The sequence below is a fragment of the Felis catus genome, chromosome A2, assembly GCF_018350175.1.
Source record: "Felis catus isolate Fca126 chromosome A2, F.catus_Fca126_mat1.0, whole genome shotgun sequence".
Classification (NCBI taxonomy): Eukaryota; Metazoa; Chordata; class Mammalia; order Carnivora; family Felidae; genus Felis; species Felis catus.
This window is the reverse complement of record NC_058369.1, coordinates 84,062,395-84,079,134: the sequence shown is the minus strand read 5'-3', so window position 1 is coordinate 84,079,134 and position 16,740 is coordinate 84,062,395. Positions and strand designations below refer to the sequence as shown.

At 34.0% G+C, this 16,740-nt stretch overlaps 2 pseudogenes; both read right to left on the bottom strand.

The window, feature by feature from the left end:
* Nucleotides 1-1,272: 1,272 nt before the first annotated feature.
* On the bottom strand, nucleotides 1,273-1,920 carry LOC123378933 (annotated as a pseudogene).
* LOC101092094 lies at nucleotides 1,918-15,938 on the bottom strand (annotated as a pseudogene).
* Between the last annotated feature and the right edge of the window lie 802 nt (nucleotides 15,939-16,740).

The window sequence follows — 16,740 nt, the reverse complement described above, 5'->3', positions numbered from 1 at the left end:
AGCTCAGGTCATGATCTCACACTTCATGAGTTTGAGCCCTGCATCGGGCTCTGTGCTGACAGCTCAGAGCCTGGAGCCTGCTTTGGATTCTGTGTCTCCCTCTCTCTCTACCCCTCTCCTGCTCATGCTCTCCTTCTGTCTCTTAAAAATAAACAAACGTTATAAAAAATTTTAAAAAACTATAATGTGAGTGGCACAGATATTGTTTTCTCCAAAGTAGCCATTATTAATACTAAGTTTAAGTAGTGAAAATTCTATTTAATGATCTTACGTATTTTTTCATTGGCTAAAACAAGGGATTAACATGATACATTGTAAATGTTCCTTACTGAAACAGAAATGCTACTTTTTCTATGTTAATTGAACATTGACTTAAATCTTAAAAACAAACAGTTTTTGATGGTTTTAATGGTTTCTATTTGCTTTCAATAAGCTTATAAAATATTAATCAAACACTTCTACAGCAATGAACTCAAAACAGACCCCCACTGAAGTCTTTGTGATGATTTTAGAGCAAGGAGAAATACACATTCCTTCCACTATGTCACTACACAGGAAAACTGTTTCATAATAAATGATCTCACAAGAATTTCATAATGATGAACATATGCTCAGCTTTTTAAAATCCTGTAGTTTCAATGTTTAAAATTAAACAGAGACAAAAATGCAGAGAATACCCATCTTCTGAACACAGAAAGAAAAAATAAAATGTAAATAAGATCTACCCTTTTAAGCACATTTTTTAAAAGACCTTTTTTGGGCATATTCCTAATTATTCCCTTTGAGTAAATACAGCAAATTAAAATTGGATTTTAGATACATACCCGCATGACTCAAAATCTTTAGAAATGATTTGCTGAATTATACACCACCAGCAATTTCTCTCCCATATTGCAAAAATCCCGGATTACCATTTTTTAAATATATACAAATTTATTAGGAAAAATGATGTTGTACATTTATTTAATCTTTTTTCTTTATTATTTGCGATATTTATTTATTTATTGTTTATTTATTTATTTATTTATTTATTTATTTATTTATTTATTTATTTATTTTTACCAAGTAGAGATATAAACCTTTACTTCACGACTTTGTCATAATTCACTTTCTAGTAAGACATGTACTGGGGACAGTTTAAAATACTAGGAAAGCTAGATGCTGGGTGTCTTCCAGTCAGGGAGCAAAGATGTGGTCACTCCAGGGCCAATGTATTCCTGGGGATCTCCAGGCAGCATAGGCCACACGCACCAGCATCATCCAACCCCAGATTTACTTGGAGCCACCTCTTTTCTTGGGGCCGTTAGTCCTCATTTCATGCCAAATTTTCACTAGAGGCTCCCTGTTCTTCCACGTGAGTTCATGACCATAAGTAATATACCATATTCCAAAGACAGCTCCCCCAAGATGTGCTGCATGATCAAAAAATTTCCCTCCCAGGATCATTCCTGCTCTGTCCATGGTAATAATGGCTTTTAGGGCATTCCCTGCTGTGAATGTGAACATTAGAAGGAAGATAATGGCGAGCCTCCCTTCTGGGATCTTTGTGTACACAGTAGCAAGGACAGTCATGATAGCGCCTGATGCACCAAGTGATGGTCCATATCTTCCTGTGGTGAATTTACACACATAACTGACGAAATTGGAAATAACGCCTGCAGATAAGTACAATGCCATGGACTGTTCTTGACCCAGAATGTTCACTATGCTGGAGGAGAAGCTCTACAAAACATACATATTTGCTGCCATGTGAAACAAGGAGAAATGACTGAATATTGACAGCAACATTGGAGAGCAAAGGACCATTGAGGCTGAGTTGGATGTGAAATATCTGATCACTGTCCGCTGTAGAGAAGGTACTCTCCATAAACAGAATACAAAAACATTTGCAGCTATGATACCTTTTGGTTTGATTTCTCTTCCCTTGAATGACTAAAACGTGTAAGCTAACACAAACCTGTCACAGTCTGCTGGTCATCACTTAGGTTATTCCAGCACTTGTTAATCTCCTTCCTGAAGTCTCCTTCCTTTTGTGGTCTTATGCTGTCCAACCAACCAGATTTTATACCATCAAAATAACTCTGGACCCTGGATTTCAGTGAATCATATGGCCAAACGACAGCTGATCCAAATGCACACCTTGTAAACCCAACAGTGAAAAACAAGGGCTTTACAAGGGTCCTTATAGGACAGGGAGAAGGATAAAAGACTGTTTCTTCTACAGGAGGAATCAAAGCACTTCTCTTGCATGTTTCACCACTTGTTCCGGTGATCTTCTAGGTTCAACCTTCCTGGGTGCTTTTCTGAATCCACATTTTTGCTGAATAAAAAAGTTAAACCTGTGTCCAAGCAGTCATGGGCGGGGCTGGGGCCACACTGAGCTCCTTGCAGCTGCGGCCGCCTGCCAGCAGAGCCACGCCTGGCCACAGCCCCAGCCTCTCTGCACCCAGCCTCCTATATCTAAACTTTTACTGCATATTTCACTTATTAGTAGAAGCTTTTTAATATTGACAATAATACTTTGTAATATGTTACAAATATTTTCACATTTTTCAATTTATTTTTAATAGATCAAATTATGGTGGTGATGGTTCTATCACCTGCATATATCTATTAGAGTATGAAAATAAAATTCAATGTTCAGATGAAAGATCATATAATGTTACCTAGTCTTTTTTGTTTGTTTGTTTTTGAGCTGAGTGTTCTTTGTCACAAATATATCAAAGAAGAAGTTCAAGGCTAAAACTTTATTCATGAACAGGGAACTGGACATGACATCATTCTTTTCATTCAGTTAGCTAGTCTTGTTTTTAAATTTTTTTAGAACTCCTGATTAAATTGGTTAAACCAGTTGAGTCCAATTCATCTGCTTTGAGATACGATAATTTTTCTCAAATACCATAAACATGACAAAAATAATTTTCATCTTTTTCAAATTACCCTAAATATGATATTTAATAATTCACAAGTTAACAGTGGACTGTATGTGAATTATGTTGCTTAGTTAATTGGAAATCTTTAGAGGAATATTAATCTTTTTCATGCTTGTAGTCTCAGATTAGAAACTTTATACATCTATGTTCCACAAAGAAATGTCTTAGACTTCTGGCAACTAGAATTCTGGAAGTAGATAAATTAACTCCACAAAAACAGAACCTTGAAAAACAAAAGTTTCAAACATTAGAACAAATATAATTTTGCTGGCTAAATATTCATAGTGGCTTGCTTATTCTTTAATTTACATAAGATTCTCTTGGCCAGTGCTACAATTATATAAGCAAACATTTTTACATCTAGGAAGGAGATGCTAACACTAGATAGGTAGCCATATAAACATCATATATAACCATATATAAACCTGATTAGACATCTGGTCTAATGTCATACATACACAACTGCATCTCCAAGAGTTGAACCCAAATGTATTAACTCTATTCTGAATTTTAGGTACTTTATGCTGATCTTTCATGTTCCCAAAGTATTGTTTTTAAAATTCATTATTCACAATTCTTCTATCTGTCATTTTTAGTAGATATTAAATTGGAAAAATGTTTTTTGGAAAGGGGGGGTAATAGTCATTCATACTACTCTCAGAATGATTGCATAAAATTCTGATTATTTCTTATGCATCAATATAGCTAAAGTGATTAGTGTATAGTTTTCACTTTCTATTAGCAGGAACAAAAGGGATTAAAAAATACTGCCAGCATTGTGTCCCAATAACATGTGACATTTGTAGAAGCTGGTTTAAGAACTGGCTGATTAAAATCTGATATTGTTTTCTCCTATCGCAAAGGCAAAGAAAAAGTATATGGTACTAAATTTGTAGGAGAAACACAAATTTATGACACTTTACTGTGTTTTAATCTAATAATTTTATGGTTTGAAAATGTTACTTTAAACATTTAATTAATATATTTATTCATTTATTATGTGCATTTTCTGTTCGCTGGGGCCTGTATTATCCAGTTACTTCTATAAAGTAATAAACAAACTTATATGATAATGTGATTTTAGTGTTGTTAATGTGAAGGATTAATTATTAAGGATTTCCACTATCCTTATTTTCTTAAAGTAAGGCCTATTTGGTCATGGTATTTTTTAAATAAAATGTTAGATTAATTTGCAAATTATCATTTAGTTTGTTGCATTATTAGTTTTGCTCTTTTTCATATAAATATCAAGTAATGAAATTCAGCTATTTATTGAGTAATCTACCTTTCCTGACTCATTTCACATACAATATGCATTATATGCGATTTCCATTATACATGAATTTGTTTTGAGCTCTACTCTTCTTTGTTTATCTATTCTCTAATAAAGCTTTGGAGAATGTATTGATCTCATAGAGCAAGACATTCCTCATTGTTCTTATTTTTTTTTTTACAAGATGTCATATTTATTCTTTTGCATTTTCCCCTTCCATTTGAACTGTGAAATTAAATTGTCAATTTAGAAATCTTAGTGTGACTTAAACTAATATTGAACTGAATTTAAAATGTGAAGAGAATTTATATCTTTACAATATTGAGTGTTCTCACTTGTGAATGGGGCCAATATATAGTTATTCAGATCTTTTAGGACATCTTCAGTTTTGGGGAAATCTTGAACATTGTTTGAAGCATTTATAACAAATTTCATTGTCTTATTGAGTATTTTGAAGGATATCTTTTTAAATTAAATTTTCTAATTGGCTTTCACTGAAGTAAAGGGATCTATATTTTCAGTAATTTTAAATTCATATCCATTCATCTTAAAAAACTCTCTTAAGAGTACATATAACTTTTAAATAGAACCTTACATATATTTTTGGTAGACAACCATATTTTTAAAAATTGTTTTTAATTTTTTAAATTTATTTTTGAGAGAGACAGAGACAGAGTGTGAGAGGGGAAGGGGCAGAGAGAGAGGGAATCACAGAATCTGAAGCAGGCTCCAGGCTCCAAACCATCAGCACAGAGCTGAATGTGAGGCTCTAATTCACGAACTGTGAGATCATGACCTGAGCCGAAGGCGGACGCTTAACCAACAGAGCCACCCAGGCTCCCCTTTGGTAGACAATCATATTAATTGTGAATAATGACTTTTGTCATTTCCTTTCCAATATCTTACACATCACATTAGTTTTTCTTATTTGATTGCTTGGATCTTATTCTTGATTTTGATAAAACTTTCCAAATTTATATTCTTAAATATAACATTGTCTACAAGTTTTTGGAAGGTTAACAACATTCATTCTAGCCCTAGTTCCTTATAAATTTTATCAGGATTAGATTTTTATTTTATCAAATACTTTCTATACAGTAATTTATAGAGTAATGTAATTTTTTCTTGGTTAATATGATAAAAATTAATATTAATATTTTTAAATAACATCTACTGGCCATGCTATTTTTCAAATAAATTGCTAAATTTAATTGTCTTTAATTCCTTTTTATATCAAATTTATACTAATCTTAAATTCATTGGGAAATTATTGATTTCTCAAATATTATGAACTGATTTAAATTTCATAATTATTTCTTTGTGATATTAAGAGGAATGTGTGCTCAAAACTATTTGGATCTGCCAGTTTTTTTTTTAGATATGTGTGTGTTGTTGATTTAAAATAATTCCACCATACTTAAACTGGACAGTAACATGCAAAAAAATGAACCTGGACCACTTTCTTACATCACACACAAAAATAAATTCCAAATGGATGAAAGACCTAAATATGAGACAGGAAACTGTCAAAATCCCAGAGAAGAACACAGGCAGCAACCTCTTTGACCTCGGTCACAACAACTTCTTACTTGACAAGTCTCCAGAGGCAAGGGAAACAAAAGCAAACATGAACTACTAGGACTTCATCAAGGTAAAAAGCTTCTGAATAGTGAAGAAAATAATCAACAAAACTAAAAGGCAACCGATGGAATAGGAGAAGATAGTTGCAAATAGCATATTGGATAAAGGGGTAGTATCCAAAATCTACAAATAATTTATCAGACTGAACACCCAAAAAAACAAATAATCCATCTAAGAAATCCATTTAAGAGACTCCTAAGGATAGAGAACACTTTTCCAAAGAAGACATCCAGATGGCTGACATGAAAAGATGCTCAACATCACTCCTCATTAGGGAAATACAAATCAAAACCACAATGAGATACCACCTCACAAAATGTCAAAATGGCTAAAATTAACAGCACAAGAAACAGGTATTGGCGAGGATGTGGAGAAAGGGGAACCCTCTTCCACTGTGAGGGAATACAAACTGATGCAGTCACCCTGGAGAACAGTATGGAGGTTCCTCAAAAAGCTAAAAATAGAACTACCCTACCATCCAGCAATTGCACTATATATATATAATGGAATATTAGTCAGCCATCAGTAAGAATGAAATCTTGCCATTTGCGATTATCGATTATGTGGATGAAGGTAGACTGTATTATGCTAAGCAAAATAAGTCAGTCAGAGAAAGACGAATATGATTTCACTTACATGTAAAATTTAAGAAACAAAACAGATGAACTTGGGGAGGGGGAGAAAAGAAAAAAGAGAGAGAGTAACAAACCATAAGAAACTCTTAAAGATAGAGAACAAATTGAGAGTTGATGGAAGGAGATGGGCTAGATGGATAGGTATTAAGAAGGCACTTGTTATGGTGAGCACTGGATGTTGCATGTAAATGATGAATCATTAAATTCTGCTCTTGAAACCAATATTCCATATAGCATGTGAACTTAACAGAATTTAAATAAAAATTTGAAAAGAAAAAGTAAAATAATTCTACCATAATTAATACTAATATGTTATCGTCTTATGTTGGGTTCAATATTCAGATTTTTCCTATCGTATCTACTTCATCCAGCTTTCTAAAATGTTAATATAAATATGAACTAGAATTATTTTACAGCGCTAATTCCTATCTGCAGTTATTGCTCTTTTTACATTAAATTTTTAATGCAAAAGTGCAAAAAATCTTTTGTCACTTTATTGGCGTTGTTAATGAAGTCTTGATTTTTATTGTTTTCTATTGTTATTGCATTTTTCTGCTTGATTTCTGATTTTATCAGTATTAACTCTTCCTTTTAATTACAGGCTTATTTCATTGTTCATTTGCTAGCTTTTTCAAATGAATGTCCACTTAACTCTCAGTCTTTTTTCTCTAATTTGGGAAGCACTTTCTTTTTATTTATTTTTTTTTTACTATTTTTTTAATGTTTATTTATTTTTGAGAGAGAGTGAAAGACAGAGTGTAAGTGGGGAACGGACAGAAAGAGAGGGAGACACAGAATCCAAAGCAGGCTCCAGGCTCTGAGCCTGATGTGGGGCTTGAACTCACAAACCATGAGATCATGACCTGAGCTGAAGTTGGATGCTCAACTGACTGAACCACCCAGGCACCCCTGGGAAGCACTTTCTTGACAAAGCATTGTCCTTTTTTGTTCCTAGTCTCTTACATTCAAAATCAAGCTAAAACCTGATGTCTACTAGCCTACTATGTTAAAAAGAAGACCGCAATCCCACATTGGAGTCATTTGTGCTAAACACCACATTAGCAAACCAAGACTTAATACTTAACCTAACTGCAGTTTCTACCCCCTGGGAATGTAACCTTTATCCAGTCAACATGGCATTACCTGGGTAACACTAATGAGAAAGTTTGACCTTTAGGCCCCTTCCATTCCCTAAGGGGAAAGTGACCTTGCCTGAAACAATGCATTGTTTGCTAAGAAGTTCCGTTTTCCATCCTCTTTCCACCTTTCAAAGTCTTTCCTTTTCTAGAGCTCAGTGGAAGTTCTTTTCTATTTCTATTGCAATAGATTCACCAATGGCTAAATATAGCCAACTACATTTTCAAATTTACTCAGCTGAATTTTGTTATTTAATAGCTATTATTACCATTTTATAGATATGGAAACTGAGGTACCACAAGTTAAATACATTACCCAAGTTCCCTTACAATTGAGTGATCAAAAAGAATGTTAACCATGGAAGACTTTGATTCCCAATCCTGTGTTCCAGATCACAATATCACATCATTACAACTGAAGGAAAGATTTGATTTTTCCTTTAAACATATCCAGTTTTTATCCTATCATTTAGAATGCCAGATTCAATGTCCAAATATTTTTCAATAAGGAAGACAAAGTAATTTATCACATTATCACATCTTAATTTAAGAACACTGTTTCCAAATTTGTAATAATGATTTTCAAAGCCAAGTTCATTGAATGCCTGTGTGCTTGCATTTATAAGAAATGAAAACAATGTCATGTTAACAAAAGGCAATATATTTCTGCTTCAATTAATTTTCTATTAACCAAGAAATAATTCATGAAACAAATCTAATTAGACTACACTGTAAGAAGATACAAGGGCATAATACTAGGACACAATAGACTTCTTAGTTAGCTAAACCTACAATCAAGGATATAATCTCTCTGGAAGGATTCAGAATGAATTTTTTTTATATTGTCTCCATTTTTTTCATCTTAATCTAAATTGAAGCTAAAAGCACACTAGAGAGGGTCACCTGGGTGCCTCAGTCGGTTAAGCATCTGACTTCAGTTCAGGTCATGATCTCGCAGTTTGTGAGTTTGAGCCCTGCGATGGGCTCTGTGCTGACAGCTCAGAGCCTGGTGGCTGCTTTGGATTCTGTTTCCCTTTCTCTCTCTCTGCCCATCTGCTGCTCACACTCTGTCCCTCTCTATCAAAAATCAACATTAAAAAATAATAAAAAAAAATAAAGAGTACGCTAGATGTTTTATCAAACCACAACTTATGCCAATGATTATTATCCAGTTTCCTTGAGCACCCAATTAAAAAACAAAACAAAACAAAACAAAAGATTAATCCAACCCAACAAAATATATTTGTTCTCAATACTATTGCTGTATTACTTTGTCTGTGTATGGGGTTTAAAATCTAATTCTGAAGTCTTTGTGAATGCTCAGCCAAAAATGCTGTGGTAAATAAAAGCAATTATAATTATGGTTAGTTTGGATAATGGTTTAAAATAGTCGATGCATTCTCTTTTGATGTAATAATATAATAAGAGAAAATATCCAAGAAGTTGTATTATTAAATGGACATAATCCAAGTTATCATTTCCAAGAGAAATTCACTAACTTTATATAATGCCTCTTCCAGTAACTAAATGAAGGCAGCACAGGTAATTATACCACAGAAATGATGTAATGATTCATGGGTTGAAAGGAATAAGAGAATGTGACTCATCAATGAAGATACATTTTAAGGAAAGAGCAAAGGGTAGATTAAATTAAGGAGTTATAATTTAATAGTTGTCATTTCTGAAGCTTACAAGAAAACTTTACTGTAAAAAAATAAAAATTGTAAAAATGGTTGCTGATGGAGTCAGAGAGCCAAAGCTTAAAAAAAATTTTTTTGAAGACACAGAGAGGCAGAGGGAGAGGGACAGAGAGAGAGAGAGCAAGGATAGAGTCCTTATTAAAAATAATTTTGGGAAATCTATTCTCTAATTATATTTTCCCAAAGGCCAAATTTAAATTTGTCTGTGATCTGTGGTATATGATGATACCTCAACTTTATATATTTAAATACTATGTGCTCAAACTGTATTCACAATCATACTGTTGAGAAGGAAATTGAAAAAGGAGCTTAACACAGATATAAAAGGAGAATATAAAACCAGTAGTGAGTACCTAAAAACTACTCAAATTATTTAAAGGTGTCCCCACTTATAATATAGCATAAGTCCAATCTCTACCGCATTATCAAGTATTTTATAAATCAAGTAAACTTTTACTATATTCTTCCCCTAAGAAAAATCATTATTAACATTTTACCAAATAAAAGATTATAAGACTCAGCATAGTCATTTAGCAACTAAAACTACACTAGCAGCTTACTATATAAATTTGCTATAAATAGTTTTTGTTGAGTAACCTATTTTAATGCTATTCTTTCTTTTCTTTTATGAGGAAGTTCTCTTTTATTTTAGTAAGACTTTGTGGTGAAACAAGCCAACTCAAAAATGAAATTTTCATAATGACTAAAATAGACACAATGTATGTTGAAGTGGAAAGAACATAACAATTGGAGAGCTGCATCAATGACCTACTGAGATTTCAGACCCTCCATTCAATATGGCACTTCCTGTTGGCTTGCCTGACTCCCACTCCTTAATTCATTTGTCTCCATAGTGCATATTACCTTCTAATATGCTATATAATTTACTTATTTACATTTCCTTAATTTGTTGACTCCTTCAACACCAACTATAGAGTCCTGAGAAGAACGTAGTTGTAGAATGAATGCATATTTTTACAGGGTTAATGAGCAAAGACAGAATTGAACAAGCCCATGTCTCTCTTACATTTCTGATAATCAGGCCCAAAACAGATGAGAGCCACTATAAATTTGAATAATATTCATAATGTATAATATTCTTATCTTGGAATAAAAAGACTTAGTGATCTCTTAGTGAATTTGAGTTCAGCCTGTGATATTATATGAATAATGGTTATATAAGCAGGCTTTAAGAACAAACTTAAAGTACATATTCTCTTTAGTTTATTTTTGGGAAGAACATAAATTGAATAAAAGTTAAGTAAATATTTGGATTCATCAGTTTAAGGTTATTGTATTTACTTATGTTCAGATAAAAATGCAGTCCCTGATTTAATCTCTATTTATATTTTGATAAACTCATTTTGAAAGGTTTATATTCAAGAACATGACGTTCCTTTTCTAACATTCACATATAATTAGAAAACAATTACTTATATTCATTGATTTAAAAATGTATTAACAAAAAAGAAAACTATACAAAACTGTTTAATATATGTTTCAGGATCTTCTAGGTTTTATTTACGTAGAAATAAATTCAGCATATAAATATTTGAGATTTATATCTACATATGGAAATTGAAGCAAAGAAATGGCCTTTTTAATACATATTTATATGCTGAATATATGGTTTTATTTATGTGGTTTTATGAATTATTTTTAGAATAGAATTCATCATCATAATATTTTCCAAATGGGATCCCAGGTAATGTTAAGATTAAAGTATGGTTTAAAAAATTAATTTAAAGTATAGTTAGCTATCATCTTGTATGCCATGATATTATCTACCCTGCTTTAAGAGCTGTAGGAAATATTGGTGCTTTTCAGAGACATTTCTGGTTCCCCTCCTTCTGATCCATGGTAGGATTTCATTTCTTAGTTTCCATGAAATTAGATGTGGCTTTGTGACTTGCTCTGGTCAATGAAATGTGTATGGAATTGTTGTGAGTTACTACCATGGAGAAAGAGGTAAGTGCCAGCATATGATCCACCCTGTTTCCTTTGACTTCCTTAGTAACTAATGACATTATGGATGGTGAATTTTCCATTATTCTGTATTCCTGAGTAAGGATATCATAGAGCAGAACCTTCATTTAAGCTTCAAGTATCATGTAGAGTGCAAAAGATATAAATCTTTGTTATATTAAGCCACTAATATTTGGGCATTGTTTGTTACTGCAGCACATTCTAGCCTATCCTGAATAATACACAAATTGTCACTTTAAAGTGAGTGCTGGTATTTTAAAAATTATTGTATGGAATCTTAGCTTAAAGTTTAGCTTTCTAAAAGCAAGGAAACTGTCATGGTGTAAATAAGGGTGTGATGCCAATAAAATCTTTCATTTAAACAAATGACTCAGGGAAAAGAAACACTAGAAAGAAGTAAGTTTTCCCTGCATCAAGAAGATTAAGGGACATTCGGTGGGGGGGGGGGGGAGTTTAAAATAGGAGAGAGGAATCAATGGAAGATTTTGGAGGCAAGGAGGGAATAGGAGATGGAGAAAAAACAAAGTTTGAAAGCTAAATGGAGATTAAAGCCTACAGAATAAAGGATAATAAGAGTCTTAGCTATTTGTGGGTGGTAAAATGAGAATGGACAAGAATATGAGGAAATAATTCCAATGATCCTAAGGAAGATAGTTTTGTTAAGGCTGTGAGTGTTGGGGTGACAGAAACAGTAGGGTTTTCTCAGGTACATAGAATTCTGAGGCTTACATTTGATTTTGCTGATGGAGGAATAATGGCTGCAGAAGAAAAAAATGTTACTTAAGCTCTGCAGGCATTCTGGAGACATCCAGAAATGGAGATCTTCAAAGGAATAATTCTGCTCTAAGCACATCAGCTTCCTCTTGACCTCTGCTATAAAAGTGCTCTAAGATCCTATAGGGGCAGTCTTTCTCTAAGCATATTCACATTCTTGACCACTGCCAATGTTGTATTACAAATCTCTCCTTGTAACACTTTCTTCTATCTCATATTACTAACAGTTATGTATGTTTTATCATCCATATGAAGGAATATCTGTGCCTGATTTCTTTTTAAATTTGTCATTATATAGGGTCTGCAATGTATTAGACAAAATATTCATTCTTGGGGCGCCTGGGTGGCGCAGTCGGTTGAGCGTCCGACTTCAGCCAGGTCACGATCTCGCGGTCCGTGAGTTCGAGCCCCGCGTCGGGCTCTGGGCTGATGGCTCAGAGCCTGGAGCCTGTTTCCGATTCTGTGTCTCCCTCTCTCTCTGCCCCTCCCCCGTTCATGCTCTGTCTCTCTCTGTCCCAAAAATAAAAAAACGTTGAAAAAAAATTTTTAAAAAAAATATTCATTCTTCTACTCAACCAGTATTGAATGCCTACTTGGTTCTAGGTATTATGCAAATGAGAATACAAAAAGGAAGAAGGCATACTACTGATTGTGTTACTCATGGTTCATCTAGAGAAACAGAACCAACAGGATGTGTGTGTGTGTGTGTGTGTGTGTGTGTGTGTGTGTGTGCGTGTGTGCTGAGAGAGAGATTTTCAGGAATTGGCTTACATGATTGTGGAAGCTTAGTAAGTCCAAAATTTGTGGGGTCAGTTGTCAGGCTAGAGACTCAGGGAGGAACTGCCATTAAAATCCAAAAGAATTCTACTGGAAAAATTCCTTCTTGCTCAGAGGAAGATAGTCTTTATTCTATTAAGGCTTTCTTCTGATTGGAGGAGACCCACCCACGTTATCTGCCTTACTTGAAGTCCAACAATTTAAATGTTAATTTCATCCAAAACATATCTCCACAGAAACATGCAGAATAATTTTTGCCAAATGTCTGGGCACCTTGGCCTAGGCAAGTTGACACATAAAATTAGTCATGATATTCATCACAAGAATCACTAAATGGAAATCTAGTAAGGGAAAGAGATGCATAAACGTGAATTTCCAATGCAGTGAAAAAAATGGATGAACAGAGTACAATGGGAAAATATTTGGAGTATGGAGCCAAACTAAACTGACAGGTCAAGAAAGGTTTCTGAGAGATGTTAAATTATTAATGAAAATAAGAAGTTATTCTGATGGTGTGTGTGTGTGTGTGTGTGTGTGTGTGTGTGTGTGTGTGTGTTACTAGTGGTAGTAATAATGGTGGTGAGATACAACATAACAAAAATATTCTACCATAGAATGATGGAGTGATGGTACCATATATAAAGGGCCAGAGATGGAAGAAAGCATGAATTACTTGAAAACTGCATAAGAAATGAAGCTAGAAAGGTTAAGAATGTTTCTATTTTAAGGGTTCTTTGAAATTAGCCTAACACATTTGGAACTTTTCTTGGGAAATCAGTGCAGAATTTTGAGTTGGGAGTAACAAGATCAGATTGGAATTTAAGAACAATCACTTTTGCATCAGGTACTGGACTAGAACAAGAGAGGGCAAAAACAACACAATCAGTCTGAAGGATAATGCTTAATTAAATAATACTCAGAAAAGATTTCAATTCCCAGAGATCCCAATTTATTGAGAATATTTCAATTCATGTTTGTCAATACATGTAGATTCAGGGTAGTCACCTTCAAATTAATTACAGTTTTTCTCCTAGGGCTATTTCACGCGTTTAGTGTTTGTGGAAATTAAATTACATGGGATCCAAACTGGTCTAATTAGCAACTGATAACAAATGTATGACATTGAGACAAGATATAGGGAGGAAATCTAGTGAGCTTGGAATAAGCCCTTGTACTATAAACATGCTTCTGTGATGTAATTTTAAACAAACAACCATGCTCACTCAACACCAGCATTCCAGTTCTGAACCCCTTCCACATTCAGCATTCCACTCCCTTGGTTTACTCCCTTGGGTTGTTTCTGTGATAGTATTTCTCTTTTACCATATTTTGAAAGCAGTCTGATTTTGATGTCCCACACCACTGATATTTGAATATTGCGTGTTCTAAACAAATGTTGCATAAATACATAGAAAAATAAAAGCAGAGCGTTTTCAGCCTCTTTGAGTAATTAATTAAGTATCCTTCTGAGTAATGACGGTAAATAATCACTACAGAAAGTAAAGCCCATCACTTACTAAATAGTGAATTCTATTAAAAAAGATAAAATAGATCAGCTGAGATCACACTGGTTTAAGCCCATCCCTGTGAGATAAGAAAAATAACTGGTTAGTTGGGTTGTCCTATTTGTGGCGATCTGTCTGAAATATTGCCTAGTTCAAATGCGCATGTTAATTGTGCAAATTTGCAGTGTTACTTCTGAATTTTAAATAATATGACACTATAACTCCTTGATAAGCTAAAATCTGTGGGTTCAAAACCATTTGTGATTACACTAAATGTTTATTTATTGGCCTATTTTGTATTTTAATACATATTATTTCTTTAAATGATATAGGAACTTTTTATTGAGTAGTAGCAAATGAGAAGACTTGAAGTCACAGTCTTGAGCAAACAATTTTTTTTGGATTAAGCCCATATCACAACGGGATATAACATGGAGCTACATGAACAAAATACTGCCACTGAATTGTAGCACCATAGAAATACATAACACTGTATTAAACCACTTTCTGGTTTTATAAAATGTAAACTGAAAGTAATGAACTGAGATAAAGCCAACCAAAGAGAAAACAATATCTGTCCAAATCCAAAAGCAGAAGGAGGAATAAACTGCTTACAACACTTCAGGGATAAAATGGCCATTGCTTGTAAAAAGCTCCCATGATCAGCACAATTACTTTTTCTCATGATCAAAACATTCATAGTTTTTTTTTAGGAAGACTCTATATATCATATCCAACTCTAAATGTACTATACATCCTCTTGAAAAGCCCTTCCACAGTTATTGCTCTAAGAGTAAACTTCAAATGCTGCAATATTCACAAAGGAAATTTTCTACCAATATTACTATATCCACCTGCTCTCTATTTGCATCCACACAACTAGATAGGACAGGTGAAAACACAAACTCTCACTGACTAGCCTCCCTTCAAATTTATGACCATTAAATCAAGAGTTTTCTCACTGTTGCCCATAAGTATAGTACTGTTCCTCGACCATGTAGGCTTCCACACTTCAAGATGACTATTTCATATCTTCACTTCCTCCCTTGAAAACTATTCCCCATCCTTATTCTCAGTGCATTAGTATGGTTTCTATTTACAAGAGAAAAATGAAATAGTGGGAAGAAAATGTCCTCAAGTCCTCACCACTGTATCTATCCATCCGTGAGAATCAATGCCCACATATTTTGCCTTTCCTCCTGTTATTATCAATGAACCCTCCCAGCCCTTAGCTGTGGCCAGTCTCTCCATTTCCCCCCAAGTCTCCATCCCTTCTCATCTATCAGAGGGTATCTCTTGAGGAATTATCTCCTCATCATCTAGTAACGTCAATTTTTCCTTTATATTGGATCATTCTCATCAGTGTGCAAATATGCTATTATTTCTCCTGTCCTAGAATAGTACCCTCAATTGTTCCAGCTTCCTCCTATAGCTACCTCTGTGTTTTTTGCTCACCTTTTCAGAATTTTTCATTTCCAATTCTTTCTTCAACTCACTCCAACCAGGTTTTTGTATATGATGCTTGACATGTCCAAATTTGAGCTCCCAACATGCCTGATATCCACCTTTCCACAACATATGTTATTCTTAAAACCTTTTCCATTTCATTCTTCCATTTGCTCATTCCCAAACATTTGGAGCTATAGTCTATCACTCTCTTTTTCCCCACCTCACAGACAATCCATTGAAAAATCCTGCCAAAATCTATCTTCAAAATATATAAAAATTTAAAATATATATAAAATATAAAAACAGACCAATTCTTATATTTGCACTTCTGTCAGTTTGGTCCCAGCCACCATGATATCTCGCCTGAATGCACACCCTACTTACTGTTCTCCTAGCTTTTGCCTCATGTCAATCCATTTCTCACAAGTACTTAGTGAATGTCAATCCTCTGTTTAAAAAAAAATGGTGCAATGGCTGCCCTAGTCATTCAGAGTAAATAAAAGTTACTATTATAGCCTTTAAAGCTCTACTATGGCCCATTAAGTCCCCCCCCCCACCTTAAATCTGTTACCTTATCTTCAACCTTCTCATTGCTTCCTCTCTGCTCCAACTATGTCTTTCTTTCTCACTATTTCTCCAACACAGCCGACATACTACCATTTCACAGGCTTCTTACAAATACCTTGTCTGGAATGATCTCCACCACCTTTTCCCTCACTCTGTAGGCTGTTATCCTACTCAAGAAGGTCTTCCCTTATGGCCACATTTAAAATTCAATTTTGCCACTTTGTATTTCCTCCCTCTTTCCTGTTTTCCTGTTCTCTTTGGTAGGTATCACTATCTATCATACTAAACAACTATATATATATATATATGCATATATATATATATGCATATATATATATATATGCATATATATATATATATATAT